At 52.7% G+C, this 19,265-nt stretch overlaps 1 protein-coding gene and 1 non-coding gene across 4 annotated transcripts in view; one reads left to right on the top strand and one right to left on the bottom strand.

The window, feature by feature from the left end:
* The window catches only part of CTBP2 (C-terminal binding protein 2), a 163,323-nt gene that overhangs the window by 63,197 nt on the left and 80,861 nt on the right, over nt 1-19,265 (bottom strand). The window lies entirely within an intron of this gene.
* Nucleotides 2,027-2,133, top strand: LOC132440093 (U6 spliceosomal RNA). Its single transcript, XR_009522504.1, has one exon. It is a non-coding gene; the product is annotated as a U6 spliceosomal RNA (small nuclear RNA).

The raw sequence follows: 19,265 nt of genomic DNA, 5'->3' as shown, positions 1-19,265 counted from the left end.
GCGGCCTCTGCGGGGTGTGATTCGTCATGGGTCCTGGCTTTATCACGGAGCGCCAACTCAAACCACACCCAGCCACGCGCCCCAAAACGCAACAAATACGGACATGCCCATGGCTGTACCCCAGGGGCTGCTCTGCCAGGCACTGGGGCCTGGCTGCAGGGGGGAAGGAAGGGGCTATGGGCCCAACACCAACCCCCTTAACTCTTGAGGAGTGGCCTCCCGTGAGACAGAGAGACCTGTGTTTTCAAGGGAGAGACACAAAGAAAACTGTCCCAATCGTACTTTGCTTTAAACTGTGTTCTGCTCCCCAAACCCAGAGATTGCTCTGGACACACTGCCACTGTGTCCTCTGTGTTAGCAAAGGGCAGATGTCTCCATCCTGATGCCAGGGGTGGGGAGAAGGGTGGTCCCACACTGCCCTGTCCCTTCTCCTTGGTCAGGCACCGGCAGACCATGCTTCCGAGGAGGCGGGAATCTGCCCAGGAATCCGCACGGCCCCTCGGGATGCCAGCAAGAAGGTAACTAGGCTGTGCCTTGAACACCAGGGTCTGAGGGATAACAGTCTAGCGTGAAGCTCCATTAGGGATCTGAATGCCATCCACAGTGACAAGATGTGTTTCTCCTTCAGAGTCAGGGAGCCTGGACTCAGGCTGGACATTGTGACTCTAATGGCCTCTGTTAAAACTGTGTTGGGGCAGCCTGTACCTCTCCACGCTTCCTAAGGTCCTGGGAAGTTCTGAACAGAAGTCTTTTCTGACTATATGAACACACACAACCCAGCATGCAGTCGAGAGGATGCCCTGTCCGTGGGGCAGGGGCGCTGGCCAGGGAGCCCTTCATGCTACACAGGCTCAGCAGCACGAGGAACCGAGGACCCAGCCCAGGACATGATACTGCACAGGACTCCCACGAAGGCAGCACGGACACGCCTCTGTGGCCCATCCAGCTCCCGCAGGGGGTACCCAGACCCAGAACCCCGGTGACATGTCAGTTCTGCACAGCACCCCACTGTGGCATAGGGGCACCCAGGGAACAGTGGGGAGGGGGTGTGAGCTGCCAGGGGTCCATGGAGGATTTCAGAGCCACGACTTTCCTAAGAGGCCTACGACTGGCCCCCTCTCTGCTTGGGGCAGATTCCATCCTTGCTATGGAAGCCAGAAAAAGAATCAACACACATGGCCCCCAGCAATCCCCACCTCCTTGTATCTGTGTCCTGTGTACTCTCAGTTTCTAACAGACAGATCTGATAATAACAACAGGCAGGTGGGGTGGGGGGGCATTGCTGAGACACTGCCACCTTGGGCATCGCCCCCCACCCTGGATCCAGCTGCCATCTTGTGGCTGCTTCGTGGAGGGGCCCAAAGAACCGAGGAGCCAAATCCCACCAACAACCAGCTACGTGGCCTCTTCCAGTTGTGCCCTCAGGGGCGGTGTCAACTCAGGCTGACACCCTGACGGCAATATGAGAGACCCCGGCCAGGGCACCGAGCTGAGCTGTGTTGGGTTCCTGACCCTAGGAAACTCTGAGGTATGGTTTTGCTGTCCTAAGACTCTAAGTTTTCAGGTAGTTTGTCACACAGTAATAGACAACCCAGTCTAATAAATTTACCGTGGTCACCGATATGGTCAGTTCAACAGGAAAGACAAAAACGGTGATACATTTGTACTGCAATGGTGCCAAGCTTCTATTACCTACAGGACAGAGAATGCTAACAGAAAGCCATCTAAATGCTGTAAATCCTCAGCGGCCCACGCTGACACGAGGTGTGTCTGTGATGTACCCAGCTCTGCAAACTCCGGGGCAAACTCCATTCTCCGCAGCTCAACCGTGCCCACTGGAGAACGGAAAGTCTGCTGTGATCTTCACTTACCCCAGATGCTTCAATAAATTCCAGGGCTGTGCTCAGTGCGCACAGAGTTAACTAGGGCACCTTGGGATCTCCACTCCAACTCATGCACACCCATAAATACGGGACATTAACAAGCTCTATCCAAGACGGGGCCCCACATTAAGAATGTAGCCTTCGTGTTCACTTCGGCAGCACATTTACTAAAATTGGAATGATACAGAGAAGATTAGCATGGCCCCTGTGCGAGGATGACACACAAATTCGTGAAGCGTTCTATATATATATTTTTTTGTTTGTTTGTTTGTTTGTTTTGCGGTATGCGAGCCTCTCACTGTTGTGGCCTCTCCCGCTGCGGAGCACAGGCTCCGGACGCGCAGGCTCAGCGGCCATGGCTCACAGGCCCAGCCGCTCCGCGGCATGTGGGATCTTCCCGGACCGGGGCACGAACCCGCGTCCCCTGCATCGGCAGGCGGACTCTCAACCACTGCGCCACCAGGGAAGCCCGTGTTCCATATTTTTAAAAATAAAACTATTTATCTGGATCAAGTCAAATAATAAAGAGAAAAAAAAGAAAAAAAAAGGAATGCAGCCTTCAAGGCCACCCTCTGCATGGGAATGCACTGGATAAACAGGCCCTCTTGCTTTCTTGTTCTTAAAAGTCCTTGAACTGCAACTACTATTTAAGTTGAGCTATCCAAATCAGACGAAAAAGGAGGCAGGTAACATGAAAGGCAGTCGGCAAAGAGTTTCAGAGTTTCCCGCCATGTGAAAGGGCAGAGGGGAGCTTAGATACCAGCAAGCCTGCCCGGAATCCAAGGGGCAGAAAAGGCATGGGGTGTAACACAAGCGCGCCCGCGGGCACAGACACACGTCCACATAGGCTCGTGTGGCCCGTGGCGGTTTCTTGGAACCATGGCATCTCTGGAACATTCTGCCTCCCTCACAGATAGACAGCCCGAGACTCAACTCCTAGCTTGTGTTTCTGCTCACCCCCTATAACTCCCAGGTCACCCCAGCTGCTCTACAGAGGCATTATTGGTGCAAAATTCCGGAAGCCCAGCAGCCGGCTGCAGGCACGCCAGCCAGGTAGAAAGCAGGCCTGCGTCGTGTTTAGCCACACCCCCAGTCCTGAAGCACATCTAACACGCCCTGCCCCTTCCCGGGGGAGCCCCCAGACCTGAAAGAGGAAGCAGCCCCATAAGGAAGCCAAGACACAGATGAGCCAAACAGAGAAAGGAAAGCTGGTCAGTAAACTCGCCAAAGTCCAGAGGGAAAGGGACCCAGCCCTCAGCAGGGCTCCTCGGAGAAGTGGGGCTGGGACCACGCGGGGGGGGCCTCCCACTGTATCATTTTCACTGCCACGTGTTAGTTTAACAGCAGCTACACTCGCAGAGCGCCTGATGCGTGGCAGGTAAGGCTCCAAGTGCTCACGCAACATGCACACCAACAGCCCGAAAACACGGTCTGCTGCACTGAATTCAACAACTAAGGCATCTACACCGTGGAGAACACGCCCCGCACAATTACTCATCTCGGTGGTGACCACACCTGCTCTGGGCGAGGCTTCCAGCAAGTCCCCAACCTCCCAGGTGCTCACAGGAGACAAAGGTGCAACCCTCACCCCGGGCCACTTTCACAAGAGTGAGCCCAGAGGAAGCCCAAACCCTTTCAGACAAAGTCACAACCCAGGGCTGCAAGAAGTCAGGGACCATGGCTCAAAACTCCTTCTCTCCCGGCTCTACTCTCTATGTCAGTTTTGTGTAAAGGCCAAAATACCGACACCGCCTTCCTGCCTCCGGAACAGATCCAGCCTCCGGTCAGATGGTGGTCTGCTATCTTGGACGAGGGGTGTCAGCTACAGAAACCTCCATGGGCCTGGGTCCCCCAGCTTGATCCCTGCCAACCCCGCCACAGGGAATGGATTGCCCAGGTCACACAGGTGAGGTGTACCTACTGGGGACCTGCCTCCCAGCCACATTGTGGCCCCTGAAGTTTGATGAGCTGTGATCACGGCACAGACCCTGATACAAAGCCTGAAGACTCTGGAAGCCTCCCTCACAGGGACGTTTTGGGTCCTTCACTGCATTTTTGGTTGGTGAGTCTCCATTACACCCTTTGGTGGAAGCCACTGCTGCCCTCTGTGGATCTGCCAGGCTCTGTGGGATCCAGGGTGGGCTCAGCTACCCGCAGCAGGTCGGGGACAGAAGAGAGAGGGGCTGAAACAGGAGGCGGAGTGTTCTTATTCTCAGAGGGGAACTCACCAAGGGTTAAATGGATTTTTAGAAAACAAAACTTATGAAAATGGCCTCAATACAATTTGATGAGGTCAGCGAGTAGAGAGGCCTAATGACACTTGTAAGAAAAAACATCTGTCGGTGTCGAAAGGTCGGCAGGAAGTGAGTGGGATTGACGTGGCTCTGATTGGCCAGACCAACACTCCTAGAAAGAGAGGCACATGGCTTAACTTAGCCCAGAGGAACAAAAAGGCCCTTTCAATTGTCCTCTGACCAGCCCCGCCCCCCTCGAAACAAGAGGCCAACCCCCGAGCTCTGAAATCCATCCAGGACCCTGGCTGGCAATTAGCTCTTTGTTCACTCGCTCATCGGCCACCGAGGCCAAAATATTCCTGAAGAAGCAGGAATCTTTAGAGAACGACGCTCTTACAAAACCCCCAGTTCTACTTTTCGGTTAGAAAACAACGTGGGTCAGTTGAATGGCAAATGTTTCAATAAATCCATCATCGCAAAAACAAAAACAAGAGGTTTCTTTGGAAAAACAGGAAGTCTTGGTACATAACATGTCTTAAAATAGGGCCAAGCTCATTTGTTGACAAAACCCCAGCCTCCAAAGCCTCTTGGTCTGATCTGTCCAGATCCAACATACCCCCAATTCCTCCTCAGGACCCCGTCCTGTTCCCTCGGGTGACAGGCTGGCCTGGCCTTTGTTGCTCTGACACAGGGCACACAGGGCCGCCGGCCGGCCCGCTTCCTGTCCCCAGGCTCCGAGGAGGGTCTCGGGAGGAGCCGGTCGCCGGCCAGGCCGCTTGCAGGAACCAGGCCTGGTGCTCTTCATGAATTGAGGGCCCGTTTCAGGCTTCTCATCGGAATCACATAAAACGTGGAGGCTTTCTGGAATTAGCGTTCTGTTAATCCTTTATAGTCAGTTACAGAGCTGGGTTCCACAGAAGCCCTGACTGTTGGGCAGAAACTCCCGGGTTATTACCCAAACTTAACCCCTGGGCAGCGGGCAGAGAGGCAAAGCGGGTGCCTGGCTTCATCCACGTCTGAAAGATAGAGCCTCTTTCTTCTTCCAACCAGGCAGAAAAGGAGCCAGGAATTTACCGTTTCCATTCTTCCCAAAGACACCCACTTTAAAGAGTACAGGCACAAGAAAACTTTCAAAGAAACGTACTGAAAGCTTTGCGATTGACAGATACAGCTATCCCTATGCGTAAAATAAAACCCACATTTATACACATACTGCTGTGCCTAGAAGGCCTCTCCCATATGCCAGGCCTTTCCCACTACAGCCAACTCCATTCCTCTCCCACTAATTCCTGCCTTTTCTTTATTAACCACCAAGCACCAGGAGGACTGTACGAACACAGCACGGTGTGAGCACGTACCATAGTTACACCCTTGCTAAAACGCGAAAACACACAATGCATACAGAGAGATCACAGAATCGAGTCAGCCAGATTCTTAGAGACGTCACCACCACCGCCACCCTCCGTGTCCCAAGGTCTGCTGATCTTCTACAACCTTCAAAAATGTTTCTTTGCTGCTAGGGAAAGCAGAAGGTTTCAGCATGTTACAGTTATATAAAACTGTCCGGTACACTGCATTAAGTAACTTTTCTACATAGTTGCTAACCCAAAGATGATTTTTTTTTTTAAGTCCAGGCTCAAGCAGAAAATGCTAGTTGTTTTGGGATTCTGGAGGATTCTGTTGGTTTATGGAGAGGAAAATCGCTGCTGCTCCATGAAGATTAGGAGGCATGCAATCTCATATGAGAACTTAAAATTCAGTCTCGGGGCTTCCCTGGTGGCGCAGTGGTTAAGAATCTGCCTGCCAGTGCAGGGGACACGGGTTCAAGCCCTGGTCCAGGAAGATCCCACATGCCGCAGAGCAACTGAGCCCATGCGCCACAACTACTGAGCCTGTGCTCTAGAGCCCGCGAGCCACAACTACTGAGCCCATGTGCCACAACTACTGAAGGCCACACGCCTAAAGCCCGTGCTCTGCAACAAGAGAAGCCACCACTATGAGAAGCCCGCGCACAGCAACGAAGACCCAGCGCAGCCAAAAAAAAAAAAAAAAAATCAGTCTCAGGTATGTGGCCAACCGTAGTGAAAAACGAGGGGAAACAGAATGCATAACTTCGAAAAAATAATGTGATTTACATAAAATTTAGTTTGGACCCAAGACTTGCCACCATGGATCCATCCTGATTCACAGAATCCTGGACCCTAAGACAGTGCCAGCCAACCGTCCTGAGGGCACCGATGCTGGAGGGAACCCTGCGACGGAGGGGACCTCCTCTCTGATGTCCTGCCCTGCCAGCTGGGGAGAGGTTTCCAGGGGTCAGAGAATTTGCCAGCCTCTGGGCCCATCGGCAGCCTGAGAGCTGCAGAACCAGGAAAGGATGCATTTGGGAGCCTGTGTGGGGTCTGACTTTGCTGCACTCCTGGGGGAGACACGTAGGATGAAATGGGGTTCCGGATCCAAACAGGCTTGCCCAGGCCTCACAGGTGAACCACAAGGCTGTCACCCGCCTGAACATGCTCTACTGCCTGGGCTCCACCGACCCTTGGGTCCTTCCTCACCAGGGGCCAAAGGCGGGGAGGCCTCTTCCTCATAACTGAAGAGCTGCTGCACGGCGGCCGCCGCGAACCACTTACCCAAGTCACTCTTGCGGAGTGAACAGTGTGGAGAATCTGAACATATGTGACAGCACGCAGCTGATGCACACAAGCGTTCCACGCAGCCATTTATTTTAGGGCCTCGTGTGCTATTTTTACACTCCACCGAAACACTGCCAAAGGAATCCACAAAGGAACCCGAGTACGCTGGAGCCGCGCTGCCTACTCCGGCTGCTGGCTACTCCTTTTACGAAACGAACCAGCAACGCATGCTATCTGCTGCCTCTCGGAGGCAAAGGTCATAAAATAAGTCACTGGAAATTATTTGAGTTCAAGTACTTTTTTTTTTTTTTTTAAAGAAAAGGTCACAAGTGGCCTTTAAATGGAAATGCAATTTTCTTACTCAGCACCACTGGCTGTGATATTCCATATGTGTGTGTCACAGCCCACCTGCAATACTGGTTCTGAGCAAGGGACCAACTTGAAACTCCCCTGTGGAAAGAAGTGGCCATGTTTAGGGAAAAGGAAAAGTTCTGGAGCCGTGATCTCTGCCTGCAATTATGTGCAGGGCAGTCATGCAGAAGGACTGAATGTATCCTGTGTGGGCAGAACGGTGACCAAGAGGGTGAGGAAGCCAGAAGAGATTTCAGATGGATAAAGAAGTTTCTCACAGTTAAGGAAGGGCTGCCCCTGGATGTGAACCACGCTCCCCTCCCCCAACCCAGGGGGCAGAGTCTAGTCCTAGGACTGTGGCGCCCAGTCGGGAGACCCCCTTGAGCAATGCGGGCAGGGGTGCGCAAAGGTGAAAGGGGAGGACATTCTGCCTCACACCGGTAGATGTGTCTTCCCTGTTCTAGAACCTTCCGGCCTGCCCCAGAGGTGTGCCCAAGGGCACCCCACGGCCAGCCCCCTACTGGATCCACGTTCCCCGAGGCCCTCGTAATTCTGAACTCTCATGGGATTCCTGTGGAAGCAAACAGCCCTGGTACGTGCCATTTTATTTTCACTCAAAACATCCTTCCTGGGACCATCCCAATAAACTGAGCATACTATTTTCAACTAAGGCCTTGGCATTGTCTAGGAATGTTTTCAGGACTAAGTAAATTGCTAAAGCAAACATCTTATTTTTGTCTCCTAGGACAGCCAAGCAGGGTAAAAATATTTCCTGCCGGGACTTCCAGTGGAACGGCCCCCTCTGGTGGAACCGTCTGACCAGACACTCCATTCAGGGAAAATGCTCTCACTCTGGACGCGGGGTGCAGCGCACCCACTCGTTCCTTGGGGGTGGTTCCTGCTTCCGGTGCCACCCCCAGCAGCCCGGGGAAGGATCCCTCTCCTGCTGGCTCCCAGACCCAAGGCACAGCCAGTGTTTGAAACCGAACACCAATTCTCTTTATGTCTATGGGAGAAGAGACACCCCAGTCCTTGCCGGGGTGGCCTGGAACTCAGCCACCTGCTGACAGGGGTGTGGGAGAGGAGAAGACGGTCCACAAAAGCAGAGCAGTGAGGCCCGACACCCCCAGCCAGTAGCAGTGGTGAGCTGGCAGCGCAGGAGGAGCTGAGGCCGGCACACCTGGGCTCCACGCACACCGCAGCGGGTCCTGGGCCCCTCGCGGCCACTGCAGCTGTTAGAAGCGTCACCAGGAGCAGAGCTGGACCAGCGCCCACAAGTCCCTGGTGCTGTTCTCGGCGCTCCGCGCGCATTAACTCCTTCTTCCCAACAGTCTCGGGAAATACGTTATGAGCATATTATCTAAAATGACGAAGTTGAGGCCCAGAGCAGAGAACAGCTTTGCTCAAGAGCCACAGCTAGTGGGAACGGTGGACCCGGGGCCCAGTCAGGCTCTAGCCACACACACAGGCCTCTGTGGCCCAACATGGGCAGAACCCAGACAGAACAATGAGCAGGTTATCCCATCATTCTCCTCCTTGGGAAGAGATCAGGAAAGCTGACCACGTGTCACTCCGAGCACATCTTTATTTCTGACGTGGAACTAGGGTGGAGGATTGCTCAAGTGGGTAGAAACATGGTGCCTAAGAAATTCATGTGACTTGCCAGTCAGTAAGCCACGTGCATGGGCGTCACACACGCGTCACACGGCCCATCACGCCCCAATGAGGAGCGAACGTTTGCGCGCAGCCTGGCTCTGGCCACACAAGGAACTAGTAAGAGGCAGTGAGCGCACCCAACACGGCAGCTCCCTGGGCAGCCCTCAAAAGGAATCCTTTCTCACGGAGGCGACCCTGTTAAGTTCCTCTCAACACACACAAAACTGGGGTAAAAATCTAGGCCCTTAGCTCCCCACCAGTAGTAAAAATTAATTGCCGCATAAAATTGCTGATTCCTACCAAATGAAGCTCTACGATTCATCAACTCCTGGATGGCACAAACTCAATAGTGGTTTAACTACATCACCTGAGTTATTGCTGCGTTTTGTATCAGTGACAGCTTTACTGGGAATGAAAGTTTTGCAAATTCATTCACGTAGGACAAACTTCCAAAGTAAACAAAGGCACTAAGCAGACACAGCCCCCCTGCAGCTGTGTCACACAGATTCTCGAAGCCAGAGGGTGTCTGGAAGGACAGTTTTCCCAGCACAGGCTTGGGGTGGGAACCCAGGGTGTGCGCCTGCACCAGGACCATGCCCCACCCACTCCCAGGGGTGCTGCCCTCTGGCACCCTGAACCCTCAGCACCCTGACGTTGAGAACCCAGCGTAATATTTCATTACCCAACTCCACCTAACTGTAGGAACCCAGGTATTTAGAATGCATGGACATAAACCATTGCCGATCGCTTTTTTATTTTCAGCAGGGGCAATAAAACTATAAATAGCTTATATGGTGCAGCAGACCATCAGATGCAAACCAATGCTGTGAAAACCAAATGGTAGCAACACCAGGCTCTTCCTTGTTCCAGGTACAGTTACTTCCTGGGGGTCCAGGTATACCCACTACTTTGTGGGTTATTATTACTGCCTTTCTCGCCTAGTCCCACACTTGTTGGACCACAATGGGTTGGTCTTCTAATTTGAATCGGACCAGACACAAACAGGTAAATTACTTTCCAGTTTCCACAATCAGTGGAACATGCAAGCACTTCTTCCAAACTCCTCAAAGTGAGGCCTTTGGAGGAAAAACAACTTTGGGGTCATGCTTGGGGGAAGAGGGTTCTCAAGGAGAACACTGTAAGAGTCACTGATCCTTCTTCAAAGAGCTTGAAAGCTCTCACTCTCAAGAGAGAAGCACCCCAAATTAAATTCAAAAATTTAAGTTACATTAAAAAACACCAGTGTCGGGACTTCCCTGGTGGCGCAGTGGTTAAGAATCCGCCTGCCAATGCAGGGGGATACGGGTTTGAGCTCTGGTCCAGGAAGATCCCACATGCCGCGGAGCAACTAAGCCCGCGAGCCACAACTACTGAGCCCAACACGCTGCAACGACTGAAGCCCGCGCGCCTAGAGCCCGTGCTCCGCAACAAGAGAAGCCACCGCAATGAAAAGCCCGCACACCGCAGCGAGAAGAGTAGCCCCCAGCTCACCGCAACCAGAGAAAGCCCACGCGCAGCAACAAAGGTCCAATGCAGCCAAAACTAACTAACTAACAAAAAAACCCACCAGTGTCACAACCCACTGAATAAGCAGGCTTTGTTTCATCTCTGTCTATATTCACAATGGAGGCTCTGAATCCATTTTTAGAATCTTATTCTTAAGGAGACCGTGAAACAAAAAAGCAGAGGCTGGGGGCTTCCCTGGTGGCACAGTGGTTAAGAATCCACCTGCCAATGCAGGGGACACGGTTCAAGGCCTGGTCGGGAGGCTCCCACATGCCGCAGAGCATCTAAGCCCGTGCGCCACAACTACTGAGCCTGCGTTCTAGAGCCCGCGAGCCACAACTACTGAAGCCCGTGCGCCTAGAGCCCATGCTCCGCAACAAGAGAAGCCACCGCAATGAGAAGCCCGCGCACCTCAGCAAAGAGCAGCCCCCGCTCGCCGCAACTAGAGAAAGCCCACGTGCAGCAACGAAGACCCAACACAGCAAAAAATAATAAAGTTTTTTTTTAAAAAAAAAAAGCAGAGGCTGGTTTCCCCAAAAATCAGAGAAGTTATTAGTATCCAAGCTGTTGATTTTTCCCTTTTCTGGCGGCTCCAATCTGTCCCTTTGCCACTCTCAACCCCTCCTTGCCCATGTAGTGAGGAAGCTGGGATGCAGCCCGGGTTTGCGGTCAAGGTCACAGGAAGAAGAAAAGAATGAAAACTTTCTGGTTCAGTCACTTGGCTCAAAGCTGGTTTTGTTCTTTTCTTCTTTCTTGGCCAAGTTTTGCGTATTTAGGGTATTACTTTCACAAGCTTCCCTACCTCACTGGTTTTACCACTGAGCAGAGGATATTCTCTAGCGATTATCCTCCAGTCCAACACCCCCCAAAGGTAACCACAACTGTTTCATGTGCAACAGGAAATGCTCCAAGGACGTGAAGGTACCTCGGAGCAGTGACGGAATGTTCGCCACCAGAAATACATTGAGCTGTCCCCGGTGTCATGGGCGGGGAGCCGCTCGCTACATAAACTGTGGATCAATCAGGAGGCGGCTTCACAGAACACCCAGGGATCTCACCGATTCAGCGGCTGGCAGGGGAAACCGGGTCTCACGTTAACACAAACAAAATGCACATGAAAAGCCACTCTCCCTGCCAAGAGCTCCAATCTGGAATGTTCTCTGACCCTGGTGTCTGATCCTTCTAGGAAGGCCAAGCCATCATCAGAACCCACATGGAAACCCTGCAGCTGTGGGACTCTGCTGAGCTCACAGCTCCGCGGGGCCTGCTGCCCCGAGGATGGTTCGCTGGGGGGGCAGTTCAGATTTTCACACTTCTCTGTGGGCATAACCACACTGTTTTCAAAGTTAAAAACAATCCAAGGGAGAGTCCACATTTTAATTCAACTCATACCTGGCTGTCAAGTAACTTCAGCAAAAATACAAGAAGGAACCACTGCCACGAGGCTACAGGTCTCACCGCGGTTTTCCGGAAGCCCCCAGGGGGAGATTCAGGCCAGAGGAGCTGAACAACGGAGGTGGCTTGGATCCGGTTAAAGGATGCCACATCCATGCCCCTGGGCAACCAGCTGCCGGGGTTTTAATTCTGTGGGTCCTGAGCTGTGAACTAAGTGGGGGCCCAGAGGAAACGGGGAGCAAAGGTAGACGAGGCTCGCACGGCAGTAGCACCTGCTGGCTCCGTGGGCAGCCCCAGTGGAGGTGAAATCCCCTGAGGCTTAGGACTCAAGGTAACATTCATTCAGCCTCCATTTGAAGAAGGGGAGGTCCTTTTCCTCCTCTATATTTGGTCCTGCCGGGCTTGCTGAGTAAGGCTGTCAGAAAAGCCTCATCAGCCACCTGACTCCGAGCTCCCTCTAACATCCAGGCTGACAGAGGCACGTCAGAGCCCCGAGCCTGCACTGCAGCCTGCGTTAACACGCAGCGGCCGGGCACAGCTGGCCGCCCCTCTACCAAGCGACGGGCCAAGACCCCACCCGAGCAGAGCACCACCAGGGCCAGCACGACAGTCTGCAGAACCTCACGTCAGAATGTTCTCTGCCCTGTCAGTTGCTACCAGGTGCACACATGGTGCTGGATGGTGTTGGGTAGACAGGATGAGGAAGCAGGGCACCCTGCCCTTGGGGTGCAGTTCAAGGGGGAGGGAGATACGGGAAAGGGCCCTAGAAAGTGTGGTGATGCTGCTACGCATGTGGGTGTGGGGGACTGGAGGGGCTGGGGAGGCGGCCTGGGGACAGGCAAGAAATGTGGGCGACCTCTGGGTGGCACCTCTTCTGTCCACGACTGGAGGTCTGAATGATGGAGGAGGGTGAGTCCTGAGCACAGGGAGGAGAGAAGCCTGACTCTCGCCACTTACTGGCGAGCTGTGTGACCCTGTCTCCTGAGCCAACCACTCCTTGGTTCCTTACGCATCAAAGGAACAACCTCTCCGGGATTTCAACAACGTGACAAGGAAGGGTCTGATATACTGTAGTGGCCTGCAGTAACACCTCACTTAGGCCTCAGGGTGACCTGAGGGGATTCCAGAAGCTTCCAGAAGAGACCACTCTGTGCCTGTGAACAATGTCCATGGTCAGTAAGCAGTGACTGGCCTCCACCTCCCTGGACAGTCTTTCGGACTCCATGGAAAGTCAGTGGTGAACTGAACATCAGCAAGGCCATTAAACTCCTGGAAGTCCTCGTACCCAGGCGGTGGCGAGGTCAGACCCAGTCCACGCCGAGGTCTGAGGGACAGCATTTTGTACCCAAGTACACCAACTCCATGGGGCAGCTCATCACCTGCTGGCAAAGTTTTACCTTTAAAGCATTCTTCATTTAAAAAGTACACAAGAGGGCTTCCCTGGTGGCGCACTGGTTGAGAGTCCGCCTGCCGATGCAGGGGACACGGGTTCGTGCCCCGGTCCGGGAAGATCCCACATGCCATGGAGCGGCTGGGCCCGTGAGCCATGGCCGCTGAGCCTGCGCGTCCAGAGCCTGTGCTCCACAACGGGAGAGGCCACAACAGTGAGAGGCCCGCATACCGCGAAAAAAAAAAAAGGTACACAAGAAATGGTTCCCACACAACCCATAACCCAGTCTACTCCTGAGAAAACCATCAGACAAACCACAACAGAAGGACAACTCCACAAAATACACAACCACACGCCTCAAAACTGCCACGGTCATCAAGAATAAGCAAGGTCTGAGACACGGTCACAGCCAAGAGGGGCTGAAGGAGCCACGATGACTAAATGCCAGGTGGTGTCCTGGATGGGGCCCGCCCTGGGACAGAAGAAAGACGTCAGGTAATCTGGATAAAGGTCGGACCTCAGTGAGTAACATATCAATATTGGCTCATTAATTGCAACAAATGCACCATACTAACGTGAAGTGTTAGGAATAGGGAAATGGTGTGGGGTAAGTGGGAACTCTATGCCATCCCCCAACTTTTCTGTACATCTAAAAGCGTTCTAAAAAACAATGTTCGTTTAAAAAGGAAAAAAACTGCTTCCATATGTGTCTCAAATTTCTCACCATCTCAACACTTGCCCCGTGTTGTAGCCACCAAAATACGATGCATGTGTCCTAAAACACGGAGCAGACTTTGGGCAGGGGCACCGCTTGCCTTCCCCGTCCCGGGTCACCTTGGCCTCACCTCGGAAGCCACCAAGTGCAGGGTCAGCCCCCAGGAGCCAGCGAGCTACCGGCCCAATCAGCGTCCGACAGGTGTCTGGTCAGGCCTTACACCGCCTACTCGCTCAGGACCCACACATCAGCGACGCTGCTACCCTAGCAGGGGGACGCCTGCTACCCCTGACGACGAGGTGCGTCTCACCTCAGCAAAGCAGCAGAAAAGCAAGTGCGGGTAACAGCTGCCGTCATCCACAGGTTGCCCCACCAACCCGACAGCAGGTGATCTGGGCCGCTTTACGGCAGAACCAGGGCCCCGCCCCAGTGACCTTCCTGGTGCGCGGAGGACATTTCTGTCTGTCCTGTCCACCAGTGTTCCCTGGGCCCCTGCTGGGCAGAGGGCAAGCACCACAGAATGACTATCCCCAAATTCAGGCATGTGAACTTTCACCTGCATTTACAAAAACCAAAACAACAAGAAAAACCTATGCACAGAGGGAGTAATAGAAACCAAAGGAAACAGTTAATTTGCTCATATAACCGTCCATCCTCCTTCTCTCAAAACAATAAGGTGCTTTAAGGGTGCGAAGAAAATGTTACGTACATTTTAAATAACTAAGGTTTAGTGATCAATGAAAATGAGAACTTTCCTCCTAAAAGATAGGCTATAAGCTTCAATGGCGCACGAAGCGCAGTACGAAGTAAGCGTCAGAGGGTCCCACGCTCATCTCTAGATGGTGCCGGGAATGCCCAGCGTCCTGGACCACGGAGGGCGGGCTCCCATGGCTCGAGGGCCCTGGCCCCATAGCTATACTGGCTCCTCAGATTGGCTGGAGGAGCTGTACTGGGTGCCCCCAGCCACCACCCTCCCCCCGCACGCACACACACAAAGAAGGGGACCTGAGCCATTGCTCTCGGGCCCCGAGGGCCCAGGCCCTGCAGGAGGAGGAAGTCTGGGCCTAGCCAGGTTTCAGGGAGGTGTTCACATCACCAAGTCCCTCGCGGCTTGGAGGCCAGGCTCCCTTGGCCCACAAGGGAGCCCCCGGGCCTGCACCTCTCTGTGACCCCAGTTCCCCCTCAGCAAACACACCAGGCCCGTCTCTCTCTGCACGAGGCTCGGGTTTCCTCTGGACTCCACTGCTTGACGCTGGACGAGGCATTTCATCTCTCTGCTCCCCAAGAATGAAATGGAGCGATGCCCATGAAGGGCCTGGGCAGAGCGGGTGCCCACCAGCCTCCCCGCAAACAGATGCAAGGGCGGTCCCTTCCACTCAACTGTCCCATGACCGAGGCTCCCTGGTCCCCTGCTCTGTCACCAAGGGGTGGCCTCCCTTGCGAGTTGGGGCCCTTCTGCTGGCAACACCAGCACCGCAGACCAACGACATCACAGTTTTGTAAGGTTTTAAATTCCAAAATCAGAATAAGTCTCATCTACAAAACATCAACAACAATGAGTTTCACTCAGCACGTACTTGCTCAAAGTTTCCGTGAAGGCAATTCTATTTTCCAGTATTAAATTCCTAAGCTACGACACGGTCACTGCTGTTTGTTTTGCTATTTAATGAGGAAATGGAGCCTTTTGCCAACTAAACCTCCTTTTAAACGGAGACTTTCACAGAGAATATTTTGGTTGCCTGCTCCCCTGATACCCACACACCCCCCTCCAGAAGTTGAACAGAAACCAAAGATGTGTAATTATTTCCTTTACTGCATTATTAAAAATAGACAAAAACAAAATAAAACACAAAACACCCTGAGGAATTGAGTGCTATAGAAAGATAAAAAGTTACCCTCTCTAAATGAACTATGGACATTTACTTAAGAATAATGTATCAATATTGGTCCATTAATTGTAACAAACATAGCACACCAATGTCAGGTATTAATGATCCGGAAAACTGGGTGCAGGGCATATGGGAAATCTTTGTATTATCTTCTCAATTTTTCTGTAAATCTAAAACTTTAAAAAATATCAAGGTCAAATAGACTTAAAAACATTGCAATCAAAGGAAAGACAAGTTACCCGCTCTTCCTGACACTGCATTCCTGTAAAGAGGAATCCTACATTGGCAGCGATCACCTGCTTCCACCCCTCCTGAGCACACTCACTCTGTGTGTTAAAGCAATGTTCCATCAGCATCCAGATGCTTCTGTGGGCTGGGCCAGGGCAGCACCCTCCCGTGTGTGTGTGTGTGTGTGTGTGTGTGTGTGTGTGTGTGTGTGTGTGTGTGTGTGTGTGTGTGTGTGTGTGTGTGTGTGTGTGTGTGTGTGTGTGTGTGTGTGTGTTGGGGGTTGGCAGGGGGATAAGGCAGCAACAGGACGACAGCAAGCAGGCTGGCAGAGCCCAGGTGAGGGGGAAGGGGTGTCCGCAAACCTGAGAGCTTGCAGGAGGCTGACAGACAGTCCCTGGCGTCGGACTAGAGGGGCCAACTAGGGATTCAGGGGGATGAAGGGGAAAACTAGGAAATAAATGCAGAACGCCACTGATGGAGGAAGTGGCAAAGCCCACTAACAAATGGGTCATTTGTGTAGTAAGCATATGAGCCAATGTGGAGCAGGAAATTAATCCAACATGCTGAAGACTTGCATTTCAATTCTTGGAACAAGGGACCCGCCCACCCCAAAAGTGAAGTAAGACCAGAAAGATGGCAGTAAAAACTTAACAAGACGCAAATTAAAACAGAGCTAATGGAGATGACAGCCAGCCAAGGAGCCAGAGAAAGGACTGGTCGGCCAGGTTTTTAAGAGTCTTTCAGAGAAGCCAGGCTGACTAGAGCCATGAGGAAAATAACGGCAAAATAAAATCCTTAGCAGATCAGACAATAAATCTCTGAAACCAGAGTGAACAGTCCAATATTTTTCCAATAATGTTTCCTTTAACGATAAAACGATCAGCAAAAATCAACTTCCCAGATACCCAGAAATGGACACGGCACTGCCAAACGCTTCCCAAAACAGATCCCACACCTTTGCAAAGATGTCCACCCAATGCTGCGACTTCAGAATGAAAGCGGGAAATGGAATCTGGCAACATTTACTGGGGAGAATGAGCCAGAACAGTTGGCTGCGTACAGATGCAGAAGTTGGAGCACTCGGGGCAAGACAGGAGGTCGGGACAGGCGCCTCTTCTCCAAGCTCTGAGGGCGGCTGGACCGGGACCATTACGCACAACCGCGCTGGGGCCTGGGCACGGGCTTTACGGCCAGGTGCTGAACACGAGGACGGAGCCCATGTCCGGCAAGGAAAGGCACCTGGAGAAGAGTTCAAGAAGAAAAGTAACAGATGCCAGTTCCTGGGTCCGTCCCACACCAGCCTTCCACTCTTCATGGTACGTGGGCAGAGCAGGCCCCCCAATACCACCACCCACCACCCCCTGCCAGGTGGAGCTGCTCATGCCAAGTGACCACCTGGAAGTCTCCAAAGGGACACACAGAGCAGGCACAGAGTGACAGGTCTCTCCCACTGGCCTCGAAGGGCCTGAAAGCTCAAATCAATAAAAAGCCGGTCTCAGAGATTGGTATATTCCCCCTTGATAGATGCCTCATGACCACTTATTTTATAAGCAAGGCCCCCAAACATGAACAGAAACGTTGCCTGCAGTTCTGGCAATCATCGTTAAAGCTATTACTTAAACTGTTGGATGCAATAAATAGAGTCAGGACAGAAGGGCGAGCAGCTGAGATCCACCTCCGGAGCCCGAGAACACTGTGTCAGAAAAAGAACACAGCTCCACATGGGCTTGCCTGGCCTTCAGTCAAACCCTGCCTGAAAAATTACCCTGCAGCCTCCATCCCGTTTCTGCACTTACAGGGGCCACTGCATTAAGTTTCAACATCGTTTTTTTCCTTAATCTCAAGTTGGTGATACCCACTTAGAAGCTCAAAAGCATTGCATTTCTCCAATGGCTTCCGCATCTCTTTCATATCGGCACTTTTACATAAAGTGAACCTATTAATGGAATTGGAAACCAATTTTTACACGGCAAACAATTTTTATGTGGCAAGTCAAATGCCTTGACTCCTACAGGGGTAACCTAATATTATGGCTACAACAGTTTTGTTTTTTTTCAAACGATAAGATTACATTTCTTTCAGAATACAGGTTCAGTATGACTTGACATCTGCAACGGGCTTACTGGCACGGTGTACGGGTCTACACTCCTCGGTGACACATGAGTGACCCGAGACGGAACACTCACCCCAGCCAGGGCTGAGTGCCGGGCTGGGAGGCTGTGAAATGCCCTCTCACTCAGGACACGGGAAAGGTCACAGGACAGTCTGTTCTCAGCCACAGTCCACTCATGGAAATAGCTCCAGAGAGTTTTCAGGGACTTGCCTAAGTCCAACCTCCAGCCTGACTCTCCTGGACCCTAATCCTCAAACTTGTCCAACACCACAGGATGCTGGGTATCTATCATCAGTTCACCTTCAGTCTTTCCCAACCCTGGCACTGTTCACATTTGGCGGGGGAATTCTTTCCGGGGGGGGGGGGCCCGCCGGTCTGTGCATCACGGTATGTTTAGCTGCATTCCTGACTCTACCCACTAGATGCCAGTGGCACCCCTACCCCCATATAACAACCAAAAATGTCTCCAGGCATCGCATCAGTACCCTGGGGGCTAAAGCGTCCGGGCTGAGAACCAACGGGTGATCGTGGGACCAGTCTCTCTCACCAGGGCAGGTGACTGCAGCCGGCAGGCAACACCCAACGTGCAGGGTCACTTGTGGCTCCTCCATGGGGCCAGGAGGATGATAACGTCCCACCAAGCAGAAGCCCAGTCTAGTCCTTCCATCCAGGACCCTTCAAGACAGAGTGGGACAACCCCTCGCCCCCATTCTGAGATCCTCTCGGCACCGTGGCTCAGCAGGACTCCGACAGTCACCAGGCCACTGGGACGGGCGCGGTGATGATGTTGTGCCTCGTCACCTGGCTGGAGGGCACCTGGCTGGAGATGGGAGGACAGCTCCTCCTTAGCACTGTCATTAAACTAAAGAAAATTCTGGCCCAATTTGATGATCATTTGCTCTTAGAAAGGCACTACATAAAAAACATGCACATGTATTTTTATTTACGTATTTATTTATTTTTGGCTGTGTTGGGTCTTCGTTGCTGCACGTGGGCTTTCTCTAGTTGTGGTGAGCGAGGGCTTCTCATTGCGGTGGCTTCTCTTGCTGCGGAGCACGGACTCTAGGCACGCTCAGTAGCTGGGGCATGTGGGCTCAGTAGTTGTGGCTCACGGGTTCTAGAGCGCAGACTCAGTAGTTGTGGCGCACAGGCTTAGTTGCTCCGCGGCATGTGGGATCTTCCCGGACCAGGGCTCGAACCCGTGTCCCCTTCACTGGCAGGCGGATTCTTAACCACTGCACCACCAGGGAAGTCCCCCGCACATGTACT

This window comes from Delphinus delphis, chromosome 16 (assembly GCF_949987515.2).
Source record: "Delphinus delphis chromosome 16, mDelDel1.2, whole genome shotgun sequence".
Taxonomy (NCBI): domain Eukaryota; kingdom Metazoa; phylum Chordata; class Mammalia; order Artiodactyla; family Delphinidae; genus Delphinus; species Delphinus delphis.
This window is presented reverse-complemented; position numbering and strand designations above follow the sequence as displayed.